At 32.5% G+C, this 13,543-nt stretch overlaps 1 long non-coding RNA gene across 2 annotated transcripts in view; it reads right to left on the reverse strand.

Moving 5' to 3' along the window:
• The window catches only part of LOC116534468, a 121,164-nt gene that overhangs the window by 32,494 nt on the left and 75,127 nt on the right, over positions 1 to 13,543 (reverse strand). The window contains exon 3 of one of the 2 annotated variants that reach the window (XR_004261737.1): positions 9,452 to 10,241. The exons of the other annotated variant lie outside the window; for it this stretch is intronic. This is a non-coding gene — a long non-coding RNA (uncharacterized LOC116534468). Of the gene's footprint in view, positions 1 to 9,451; positions 10,242 to 13,543 lie in introns of those variants that run through there. 2 annotated transcript variants of the gene reach the window in all.

Consider the following 13,543-nt stretch of genomic DNA (forward strand, 5'->3'; position numbering starts at 1 on the left):
CTTGTAAGGGTGATAAACAAACACACACATGTAACATATATATGTTATATGTATCACAAATATTTTCCTTCCCTTATCTGTTTGCCTTTTAAGAATATTGTCTTTGATGAAAATAGGATTTTTAAAATTTTAATGTAGTTTTACATAGTTTTATGGTTTTTTAAAAAAGTTTTCTGTAACCCACAAAATTTTAATGTAATCCAATTTATCAATTTTTTTTAATGATTAGTGCATTTTGTAGGGTCTATTGAAGCAATCTTTGACTGCTGGAAAATTATGAAGATATTCTCTTATAGTATCTTCCAGAAGCTATGTTTTATCTCATGTAAATTTTGACCTATAATCCATCTGGAAGTGATTTTTGTGTGTGGAGTGAATAGTGTGTTAAGAATAATTTTTTTCTTCTGAATATGCAATTAACTCATTATCCTTTTTTTTTTTTTTTTTTTTTTTTTTTGAGGTGGAGAGCTGGAGTCTCACTCTGTCCCCCAGCTGGAGTGCAGTGGCGCAATCTCAGCTCGTTGCAACCTCCGCCTCCCAGGTTCAAGCGATTCTCCTGCCTCAGCCTCACAAGTAGCTAGGATCATAGGCACCAGCCACTACGCCCAGCTAATTTTTTGTATTTTTAGTAGTTACAGCATTTCACCATGTTGACCAGCCTGGTCTAGAACTTGTGACCTCATGATTCGCCTGCCTCAGCCTCGAAAAGTGTTGGGATTACAGACATGAACCGCAGCGCTGGCCTATCATTTTTCTGAAAAGCCCTCCTTTCTCCACAGCATTGTGGAGAAAATCCTAAGTCATCTGTTAGCACTGGTGGCAATCTGTTGCTGGACTCTATTTCACTCTAATTGTCTATCCAAGTGCAAATGCCATACTCTCTTAATTTATGTAATGTCTTCAAATTTTGTACTTTTTAAAATACCTTGGCTAATTGTAACTCTGCGTTTCATTAGTCAAAATTTGATTGCCATTTTTACAAAAATATAAACAAAATAAAATACCTGCTATGATTTTTACAGGAATTGCATTAAACAGTTAAGTCAATTTGCAGAAAATTGAAATCTATTGAATACTGAGTCTTCCCATCTAAAAACTTGGTATATTGGTGTATATTTTTTAGGTCTCTTTAGTGCTTCTCACAATAATTTATTGACATGCATGTTTAGAAGTTTTACAAATTTTGTCATTTCTTACATATTTGATTTATTATGCTTTTTAAATGTGAGTTTTTAGTTTTATTTCTAATTGATGGTACATATAAATACCTCTGCTTTTTTAATACTGTTCATCTGTACAAAGACGTTACTTGTGTTGCTTTTAATAATTTATGTGTATTTATTTTTGGCTTTTTAATGTATAAACATATAAACCATAAATAAGAGTTTTATTTCTTTATTTATTCTTACACTTTCGACCTTCCTTTTGATTCCTTCGTTCTTCCCCTCCTCCTGTCACTTTTCCATCTCTCTTCTCCTTGTTCTTCCTCTTCTATAGCTCTCTTTTTTTCTTTCTCTGTATCCCTCTCCTGGTCTCTTCTTTCTTTTTCATTTTTTTTTCTTTGTTTTTTGACATATTGTACTAGTAGTAACCTTCAAAATGTTAATGAGTAAAGTGGTAATACAGAGCATTCTTATCTTATTCCCAATCCCCTGATGAAAACTTTTAATACTATAGCATTAAATATAATGCTTATTTTAGATATTATTTTATACATACCTTTAATCAGATAAGAAACCTTTCTTCTAATTACAATTTTCTAAGATAATTTAATTATGGTCCTTAATCATTTCCAATGTTTTTCCCTCATCTTTTGAGCTCATCATAGAATTTTCCTTTTTATTTTGTTAATACAATGAATTACTTTAATTTTATAATATTAAAGCAACCTTGCTTTCTGGAATAAATTCAAGTTTGTTGTAATATTGTTTTTAAAGTATATACATTTGAATTTTGTGCATAGTTTTACAAACATTGCATTATATTTATAAAATATATTGACTTGTAATTTTCCTTTCTTATAATCAACAGGTCAGCTTTTAGTATTGAGCTTTCTTTATCCTTAAAAAGAATTACAGGACTTTTACTTAAGTTTTTTAGATGAGTTTGTATGGATGATATTTTTCTTAAATTGCTTTGAGAATAACTGTTTCATTGTTTGGTTCTTATATTTATTAGATATTGTGGGGAAATTTTAGTTCCAGTTTCAATTTGTTGTATAGATGCAGGGCTATTCAGATTTTCTATTTCTGTTTTGGAAATTAGGTTTTCTAGTTAATTTTTTCTGAATGTTTTCATTTATTGACACAAAGCTGTTTATAGTATTTTTATATTTCATAACAAAATCCGTAAAATAAATCTACATGTTTGTTCCTAATGTTAGTAATTAGTACCTTCTTTCATATATAATTTCAATTGCTTATTTTTGATATATAGGATATCAGTTGACTTTTGTATATTGGACTTGTATCTTGTAAAATTTCAATGCTCACATATTAATTTCAGGATTTTTTTGTTGATTCTATAGAATGCTTTTTCACAGGCAATCATGTCATCTATGAATAAATACAGTTTTATGTTTTTCTTTTCAACTTACATGTATTTCATTTTCTTGTCTTATTGCACTAGCTATGACTTTCACTACAATTTTGAATAGAAGTGGCAATAAAGGACATCTTGTCTTGTTCCTGATCTCAGGATAAAGGCATTCGGTTTCTTACCAGTAAGTATGACGTTAGTTTTTCTGTAGCTATTCTCTATAAAGTTGAGCAAGTTCCCTCTATTTCCAGTTTCCTGAGGGTTTTTATCCTGACTGGGTGATAGATTTTGTCAAATGCTTTCTCTGCAGCAATTAGCAGGATCATATAGTATTTCTTCTTAAACCTGTTGATGTGGTGGGTTGTACTGATTGTTCTTAAATGTTGAACAAGCTTTGCATACCTTGAGTAAATCCCACTTAGCTGTTCCTATGGTTTGAATGTTTGTCTCTTCTGAAACTCATGTTGATATTTAATTGCCAATGTAATGGTATTGGGTGATAGAGTCTTTAAAATGTTATTAGGCAACAGATCCACTCTCACAGGACTTTTAGTGCCTTAAATAAAAAGTCTTCAGGAGTGAGCTCTCTCTCACACGCTCTCATCTTTTGGCATGTAATAATGCAGCAAGAAGGCCCTTACCAAAAGCCAGCAGCTTGTTATTAAACTTTCTAGACTGTGTGCCAACAAATATCTGTTTATTATAAATTATAGAGCATTTTGTATTCTATTGTAGCAGCACAAAATAGACTGAAACAGCTACGGTATATTTTTCTTTTTATACATTGCTGGATTTAATTTGCTTTGTTGAAGATTTTAGCACCTAAGTTCATGACAGATATTGATCTATAGTTTTCCTTTCTTGTAATGTCTTTATCTTGTTTTGGAAATATGATAATGTTGACCTCATAGCATAATTTAGAAAATGTTAGTGCTTTTCCTATTTTATTGAAAATACTGTAACAAATTGGCATTATTTCTTTCTTAAATGTTTACTAAAATTTACCAGTGAATCTATCTGGAACTGGTGTTTCCATTTTTGGAAAGGTTATTATTTATTCAATTTTTTTAAGTAGATACAGAAATATTTACATTGTTTTCCTTTGTGTGAGTTTTGATAGTTTGTGTCTTTCGCGGGCATAGCATTGTTTATAGTATTCCTTTGTCATCCTATTATTGTCCATGCGATGAGTAAGGATGCCTTCTCCTTTTTTTCTAATAAATTAAATGTTCTTTCATTTTCTCTTGCTTCATATGGCTAGAATTTTATAATTTTATTAATATTTTTAAAGAATCAGCTGTTAAATGTATTGAATTTATTGTTTCTAATTTTAAATTTTAATCATTTCTGTTTTAATTTTTATTGGTTTCTTTTTTTCTGCTTGCCTTAGGCTAAATTTCTATTCTTTTTGTAACTTCTTATAATGGAAGCCTATATTATTGATTTTAGATAGTTTTTCTTTTCTGATATATGTATTTAGTGGTATAACTAAATATTTTCCTCTAAGTACTTTCACTGCATCCCACAAATTGTGATTTGTATTTTTAATTTCACTTAGTTCAAAAAGTATTTTATTCATTTTGAGACTTCTTTGACTCAAGGGTTATTTAGAAGTGTGATTGCTTAATCTTCAGATATTTGAGAACTTACTTGTTATTCATTTATATTTTAATTTCATTGTCATCTGAGGACATACTTTGTATGATTCATATATTTTATGGCCAAGAATGTGGTCTATCTTAATGAATGTTCCATGTGAGTTTGAAGAGAATGTGTGTTCCGCTTTTGTTCGAGGAAGTGTTCTATAAATATCAATTAGTTAAAACTGATTGATAGTTCTGTTCAGAAAAACTATATCCTTATTGATTTTTCTGCCTGCTGAATGTATCAACTCCTGAAAAAGAGCTTTTGAAGTCTCCAGCTATAATAGTGGACTTGTTCATTTCTTTTTACAGTTTTAACAGTTTTTATCTCGTATTTTGATGCTCTATTGTTAGGTGTATACACGTTAAATATTGTTATGTCTTCATAGAGTATTGAGCTTTCTATCAATATTTACTGCTCCTGTTTATCCGAGATAATTTTCCCTATTTTAAAATCTGCTTTTGTCTGAAATTAATATAGCTACTCCAACTTTCTTTTAGTGTTAGCATGATAAATAATTCATCTTCCCTTTACTTTTAATTTATTTGAATGCTTATATTTAAAATATATTTCTTGTAACAATATTGCTGTCATGACTTTCACTTGTTCATGATATAATTATACTAACAGTGTTTCTATTATTTACTTTTTAAATGTTTTAAAAAAATTGTTTATTTTTTATTTTGACATATTGTAATTGTATATATTTACAGGATACAATTTGATTTTTTTGTATACTGTATATCTATGTTGTATAATGATTTAATCAGGGGAATTAGTGTAACCATCATCTCATGCATTTTTTGTGATGAGAACATTTAAAAGCCTCTTTTCTAAGTATTTTGTAATATAGAACATTTTAATGTTAACCATAGTCATCCTATTTTACAATAGAGCAACCCAATTCATTTTTCCTATTTAATTAAAACTTTGTACTAATTGATCAACTTCTTACTATTCTATTATTCCTCCTCCTCTTCCCAGTCTCTAGTAACCACTGTTCTACTCTCTGCTTTTATATCAACTTTTTAAATAAGATTCCAATGTGAGTGGGATTATATAGTATCTGTCATTTTGTCTCTGGCTTATTTCATTCAATATGATATCCTCCAGGTTCATCCCTGTTGTCATAAATGACAGAATTTTACTATACACACACACACACACACACACACACACACATTCATTACATTGTGTGTGTATGTGTGTGTGTGTGTGTATCACAATTCCCGTATCATTTCATCTGTTTTTAAATATTTGGGTTTATTCCATATGTTGGCTGTTGTAAACACTGCTTCAATAAACATGAGAGTGGAGATATCTTTTTGACATACTGATTTCCTTTCCTTTAGATATATATGCATTAGTGGCATCCCTGAATCATATGGTAATTCTATGTTTAATTTATTGAGAAACCTACATACTGTTTTCCATTATTGCTGTACTAGTTTCCAATCCCACCAGCAGTGTGTAAGTGTCCCATTTTTCCCACATTTTAGCGATTACTTGATTTCTTTTATATTTTTGTTAATAGCCATTCCAACTGGTGTAAGGTGGTATCTCACTGTGGTTTTGCTTTGCATTTCCCTGCTGATAAGTGATACTGAGCATTTTTTTTGTAAACCTGTTGGCTATTTGCATGTCTTCTTTTGAAAAATATCTATTAAAGTTGGTTGCCCATTTTTTAAATTGGGTTATTTTTTCTTTTTCTATTGAGTTATTTAAGTCTCATAACATTCTGTATATTAACCTCTTGTCAGACATAAAGTTTTTGTCTATTTTCTTTCATTCTGTAGGTTGTTTCTTTACTGTGTTCATGTTTTCATTGCTGTACAAAAGATTTTGAGTTTGATTTGATTCCATTTGCCTGTTTTTATTTTTGTTGCCTGTGACTTTGCAGCCTTATTAAAAAAAAAAAAAACTCTTTCCCATCCCAATTTCATAAAGCTTCTCCTCTGTTTTCTTCTAGTTGTTTCATAGTTTTGAGTTTTACATTTAAGTCTAATTCATATTGAGTTAATGTTGTATATGTTGAGAGGTGGTAGTCTAGTCATAGTCTTCTGCATGTAGATATTCAATTTTCCCAGCACCATTTATTGAAGAGACTATCTTTCCCCAATGTATGTTATTGGTACGTTTGTTGAAAATTAGTTGGCTGTGGGTGTGTTAATTTATTTCTGGGCAGGCTATTTGGTTCCATTAGTCTAGCCTATGTGTCTGTTTTTATGACAGTACCATGCTTTTTTGTTTACTATAGCTTTGTAGTGTATTTTGAAGTCAGGTAGTATAATGCACTCAGCTTTGTTCTTTTTGCTTAGGACTGTTTTGGTTTTCAGGGACTTTGTGATTCCATATGAATTTTACAAGAATGATTTGAACACTCCTTTGTAATTTGGATGCCTTCTTTTTGTTTCTATTGTCTAGTTGCTCTGGCTAAGACTTATATTATTATGCTGAATAGCAGTAGTCAAAGTGGGCATCCTTGCTCTGCTCAGCTGAATATCCACATCCTCATTTCAGATGCTGTTTCAGTGGAAGGAATTACTCAGCAGGGGATACTTGGCATAGAGACAAGGTTCTCCTCAGTTAACTGGCAGTACCAGTGTGTGTGGGCTTACTTGTGAGGATAAGGCTGACCTTCTTCCTATCAGTACATAAGTCCAGTTCATTAAAATTCCTCTACAGTTATCCTACCTGCCAAAAGATTCCAGGTCAATTATATAGAGTATTATTGTAACAGAAATGAAGTATGCTAGCTCCAGGTTCTATTTCCATGGACTCAGCCTTAAGGAGAATCCTGTTCTCAGTATGTTGCCAAGGACTTACTGTTGCTGTTGTTTCTCACATTGGCTGTGTTCCTCCATAATCCCTGGACCAGAATATGCAAAGTCTGGAGTTAGACCACCATTTGACTTTTTTTTTTTTTTTTTTGAGATGAAGTCTTACTCTGTCACCTAAGCTGGAGTGCAGTGGCATGATCTTGGCTTACTGCAACCTCTGCCTCCCTGGGCTCAAATGATCCTCTCACCCCAGTGCCCTGAGTAGCTGGGACCACAGGCGCACCACCAAGCCCAACTAATTGTTTTTGTATTTTTGGTAAAGACAGGGTTTCACCATTTGCTCATGCTCGTCTCAAACTTCTGAGCTCAAGGGATCCACTCACCTCAGCCTTCCGAAGTGCTGGTGTTATAGGCATGAGCCAATGTGCCCAGGCAATCTGACTTCTTAAAAACTGTAGACTTTTACTTCAGTGATTTGTTGTAGTCTTGTATGCCTCTCTGTAAAATTTTATAAATGAAATGTCTTATTTTTATAGAAAATTTTTATTAAGTGTTCTGCGACTAATTCATGTATGTAGCTATCCAGATGTTCCAAGCAATGTAGAATGAGCATTCTCATCACTGGACTGGACTGAGTAAAATGCACGAGAAGAACTAACTAAATATTAGAAATTTTAGCTTATCATACACAGAAAAATATCCTTCTGATTATAGAGGAAAACTTTTTCAGCTCTTCCTCATTCAGTATTATATTAACTGTCGCATATGGTCTTTATTTTGTTGAGGTATTTAATACATGCTTTCTATACCTAATCTGTTGAGAGATTTTTACATGAAGGGATGTTGAATTTTGTCAAATGTTTTTTCTTTTGTAATTATTATATTCTCTTTGTATTTTTTTCTGTTAATGTGGTGGATTACACTTATTGACTTGCATCCCTGTGATGAATCCCACTCCATCATAATAAATGATCTTTTTAATGGGAATTTTTGTACCTTTGTTCATCAGGAGTATTAGTCTGTGGTATTCCTTTTCTGTTGTATCCTACCTCAATTTTGGAAGAAGGGTAATGTTGAGCTCATAAATTGAGTTTTGAAGTATTCTCTTTCTCCTTTCTGTCTTTTGGAATAGTTTGGGAAGAACTGGTATTAGTTCTTTAAAAGTTTGATATAATTTGGCAGTGAAGCCATCATGTCCTAGGGTTTTCTTTAATGGAGACTTTTTATTACTCATTCTGTTTCCTCACTCATTATTGATCTGTTCAGATATTCTACTTTATAATTTAATCTCAGTAGCTTGTATGTGTACAGGATTTTATCCATTTCTTACATGTTATTAAATTTGTTGACATATTGTCATTCGTAATAATATCATGATTCTTTGTTTTTCTGTGGTATAAGTTGTAATGTCTTCTTTTTAATTCTTTCATTTGAGTCTTCTCTCTTTTTTCTAAGTTAATCTAACTAAAGGTTTGTCCATTTTGTTTATCTTTTTAAAACACCTACTCTTTATTTCATTCATCTTTTAAGTCTCTATTTCATTTATTTGTGCTCTGAGTTTTATTCTTTCCCTCCTTCTTCGAATTTGGGGTTTTGTTTGCTCTCGTTTTTCTAATTCCATGAGGTGCATCATTAGGTTGTTTATTAGAAGTCTTTATTGTTTTCTGATGTTGGTGTTTTTTGCTATAAACTTCTACATTAGAACTGCTTTTGCTGTGTCCCATAGGTTTTGGTATGATGTGCTTCCATTCTTCTTTGTCTCAAGAAAATTTTTAATTTTCCTTTTAACAACCTTATTGAGCCATTGATTGTGTAGACACATGTTGTTTAATTACCATGTATTTGTAAAGTTTCTGAGGTTGGTTTTTTTTTTTTTTTTTTTTTCTGGTTGTTAATTTCTAGTTTTATAGCATTTTGCTCAGAAAATATACTTGATATAATTCCTATTGCCTTACATTTGTTAAGACTTGTTTTATGGCCTAACATGTGATTTTTTTTCCTTTCTTTATGGAAATTTAAGATTCTATGTTATATCATTTCCCTTCTCCTAGAGAACATATTTTAACACCTTGTAGTGCAAGTCTACTAAGATGGATTCCCTCAGTTTTTGTTTGTCTGAGAAAGTTATTTCTTTTTCACTTTGGGAAGATAATTTTACTGGATACAGAAGTTTAGGTTGGTGATTTTTTTTAACACTTCAAATATTTAACCTTACTTTCTTCTTGCTTGCATGATTTCTTATGACATTTTGCTATAGTTCTTATCCTTGTTCCTTTATAGGAAAGGTTTTCTTACCCTTTTAGCTTCTTACCAGATTTTCTCTTTTGTGAAACTTATTTACCTAGAGATATTAACGTTTATATAATTATTACTAAAACTCCTGAATATCATGACAATTTTTTCTCATGTACCTTGCATCAACTTCGTTTTTACCCCATCTTATAAATATTCAAAGAAACACTGAGATAGTAAGTAATTTGCCAGTCTCATTTCAGATCCAGCGCTCTTTATTTCAATGTTATTTTATATTGGCTCATGCCAATGGCATCATATTTCTACAGAAATGTTCTAGTAATGGCAGATGTTGAGTGATCAATCTCATCATTTAATGATGAGTTTCATCAAATCAAGTTCTTGCCTTTCACTATATTGACTTCTTATTTCCTGGGTTCCATCTATGAGTTCCCCTTGGGTCCTCCACCTTGCAGCAAGTAAGATATCAATGCCGAGCAGTATGTACTTACCATCAACAATGTCTTACTTATTACATAGGTTGCATGTCTAAAAACAAAAAGAATATTAATTTCCCCTTTTCATTTATAGCAAAATTCTGATTATACCTTCTACTCTCTATTAACAGATGTAATATTGCTTCAATTACAAGAACAGTTAATTTCCCATTTAAAGAATATCCAGGTATAATTTACCTGATATGAAGAAAAGGCACAAAAGAACTTACACAATAGGAATATTATTTGCTAAGTATACCTACCATTCATGGCCCAATAACCTTACTGTCTGATTAGCGAATGAAAAAAATCCCATATAGCTTCAACAAGTTTTCCAAAGAGATTCATCAATAATATGTAACTTTCATTTGTCTTAAATTTTCCCATGGTTAATGTCAAATTCATAGTTGTAACATTTGTTTTTACATACCTTTTGACAAGGAGGCCACATGAGTTCGTCCTCCATGCTGGAATCTTGAGTTCTGATCTAGAATAATACATGTGCTCCCTTCCCAGAGGTTTCCAGGCTTCAGAGAGCTTCTTCATTTATCTGTGGAAATGATGTCTTTCTTCTTATAAAAGACAGGCATTTGTTCTTTTCTATTTAATAACTTCATCTGATTATCATGGTAACACTTGTTATGTATCTTGTTTAATAGTTACTCCATTGAAGTCCACACTAATGCTAGAAATTTGGACTGTTAATTAGTGCTGTCTCACAGACAAATTTAGAAAGGAGCAAAGAAGCTTGTAGTGTGTTCCTTCTCCCCACCCCTCACACACCAATATTGCATATAATTTTTTCATTTAGCTAAATTAGATAGAGTTTTGATTTTCTTTAATGATGCATGTATTAGCAATGTAACAAAACATTTTACAGCTATTTTTGAGAGCTCAAAATATATGAACAAAAAGAGAAAAATAAGACTAACAAAAAAACTTTACCACCTACATCCCCACTGCTTCATTTGGTATATTTTAAGTCTGAGTGCTTTTTTCTAATTCTAATGCAGAGGATAAAGAAGGAGTTAGAGCTCAGAATTCTAAAATGTGAAATATTCCTTTAAATGTTTAATAGGATATCAGGTTTTCAGTATCATAATATATTCATCAAAGACAAATGATAAACACAACTAACTGTGTAGATTAGTTCATTGAAAGAAATCACAGACTTTAAATTCTCACATATAGAAGAAAACTTTATAGGGGTAGAATGGAGAGGGAAATCATTTATAAAAAATATTACAGATTAACTATTTATACTTAATAATCAGTCTTTAAAAATGACCAACCAATTCCTTCTTTATATAAAACACATATCAGATCAACAGGAGTGTTTATTTCCCCTCCTTTGAATCTGGGCTGGCAACTGAATGTAGCAGAAAGGAGGCCTTAAGAGACCTTTAGCTTCTACTTCTTTCCCTTGAAAAGTTCACTCTTTGGTTACTCGCTCTCAGAAACCAGCCACATGGAGAGGTCATGTGGAGGAAAACTTAGGAGACCTGCTTACTAGCATTTCTCAACCAACAGCTTACATCAGTTGCCAGTTATGAGAGGCAGCCATCTTGGATGTTGTAGACCACCCATGGTCTCAGATAACTATAGCCCTAGCTGACATCATAGGAAGCAGAAAAACCATCAAGCTGAGCCCAAACAGCTCAGAGATGGCAAGGAAATATTAAAATACCATTTTAGGATTAGGTTGTTATGCAGAAACAGATAACTAAACTATATATGTAGGAAATAGTTGATCCATATGTGAAACTGACAGACCAAAGTCCAGTATAAAAATAAACTGTTAGACTGAGGAGGAAAAAGGAAATTTAAGATAAATAACTGACTAAAATATTTTTGCTAGTTAAAATATTAGACATCTTTTACTTTATATATTTGAGTGAAGAGGAAAACATTTTACAAGGTGATTTATTTATTTATTTGAGACAGAGTCCTGATCTGTTGCCTAGGCTGAAGTGCAGTGGAATGATCTCAGCTCACTGCAAACTCTACCTCCTGGGTTCAAGCAATTCTCCTACCTCAGCATCCTGAATAGCTGGGATTACAGGCACGCGCCACCAGGCCCAGCTAATTTTTGTGTTTTTAGTAGAGATGGAGTTTCACCATGTTGGCCAGGCTGGTCTTGAACTCCTGCCCTCAAGTAATCTGCCTGCCTTGGCTTCCTGAAGTGCTGCAATTACAGGTATGACCCACCATGCTTGGCCACAAGATAATTTTTTATATAAAATTTTATACTTTTATGGGAAGAGAAAGTATGGCCTTTATCAGATATACCTGTGTAATTTGTTCTAATTCTCTTGGCGTGAGATTCAAAGAAAACTGGAAAATGTTTTTTTTTCCTAAGAGCCCAAGAGTTTGACCATAATACATAAAAAAATACATATTTTTAAAAATCCCTAAATATATATTCTGAAACCAAAGCTTTACCAAACTTCTTAAAATTTCAAATGAAGTAATTCTCAATGCCTTTAAATCATTTCCAGTAATTGACCACCAACTATGTGTTAAGCATTTTGTCCGAAGATACGAAGACTACACAGCCTCTGCTCTGGAGAGGCCATGAGACATGGAACAAGTTTGAAATGTAAGGAGAAAGGAGTCAATAAGGAAGCAGCATTTTCTAAGTGCCCACTATATGCAAGAATGATTCTAAATTCCTTTGATTTTATTATCCTTTTAAAATTCACATATTGAAGAGTAGTTTTATTCCTATTTTTAGGTAAAAAGTTATAAAGAGAGAGATTCTGTAACTAGTTTAAGACAAGCTGGTAAAATAAAATAGCTGATATTTAGAAATCTATTCTTTTTTAGCTCCCAAACTATAAAGCCAATACAATGCATTGAATGTGTTGACATCAAAGTTTATGAGGACAAGGGCAAAGCTCTCCTGGAAGGAGGAAGCTCTGTATACATGAGATCCAATGAGAGGTTCCCCTCGTGACTGCATTCTCATTCTCTGTTGCTCTCAGCTGGTGTCCTTATTCTGCAGTGGGACTGAATGGGTAAGAGCTTTTAGAGTCAGACCAATTTGGGTTATAACTCTGGTAAATGTGGTAAATGCCTGACTTTGGACAACTTTTTTACTCTATAAGAGACTTTTCTTTTCTGTCTACAAAATAGGAATAATGACATGTACCTCACAGAGCTATTATAAGGATTACACAATGAGATACTGTGTTATATACTTAGTACAGTGCCTTGTGTAAATACCTTCTTAGCAATTTATTATGGGAGTTCATCAAATGAATTTTTTAATATTACTACTCTTAATTGTCATTGATTGATCTGGGTCAGTTGGTCTGAATGGGATTTTTCCCCAGGCATACAGTTTTTGCAGATCTCTCTTTATTTACTAAAATAAGAAGATTCTGGGAATAAACTTTGTGACCTGACCATTAATTATGACCCTTTCATTTTAGACCATATTGCCAGGAATGAAGTATTACATGTCCTTTGGAGACCCTAGTCCCACAGTTTATGACATGACTCTGTGCTTTCAGAGAGAGGGAATCATTCAGGGATAGGATAAATCTCTTGCCTTATCTCATGGAGCAATTTCTCCTCAGCCTTCTCCTTTGGTAGTCAGCTTCTACCTGTAGCTCAGTGAAGCAAGCAGCGTGGACTCTATCTGCTGATATGAAAACCAATTTCTAAATGTGTATACTTCATAACATTCAAATATAGAGAATATTTGATCAATAATGTATAGGAACACCTACTGGCTCATACTTTCAGTCAGTCCCTGAACCTGAACAGAAATAGTTAATTTTCAGAGACTGTAGGTTGAAAATGTGTGTGTGTGTGTGTGTGTGTGTGTGTGTGTGTGTGTGTGTGTGT

The sequence above is a fragment of the Sapajus apella genome, unplaced genomic scaffold (assembly GCF_009761245.1).
Source record: "Sapajus apella isolate SASKATOON/1434 unplaced genomic scaffold, GSC_monkey_1.0 scaffold87, whole genome shotgun sequence".
Taxonomy (NCBI): domain Eukaryota; kingdom Metazoa; phylum Chordata; class Mammalia; order Primates; family Cebidae; genus Sapajus; species Sapajus apella.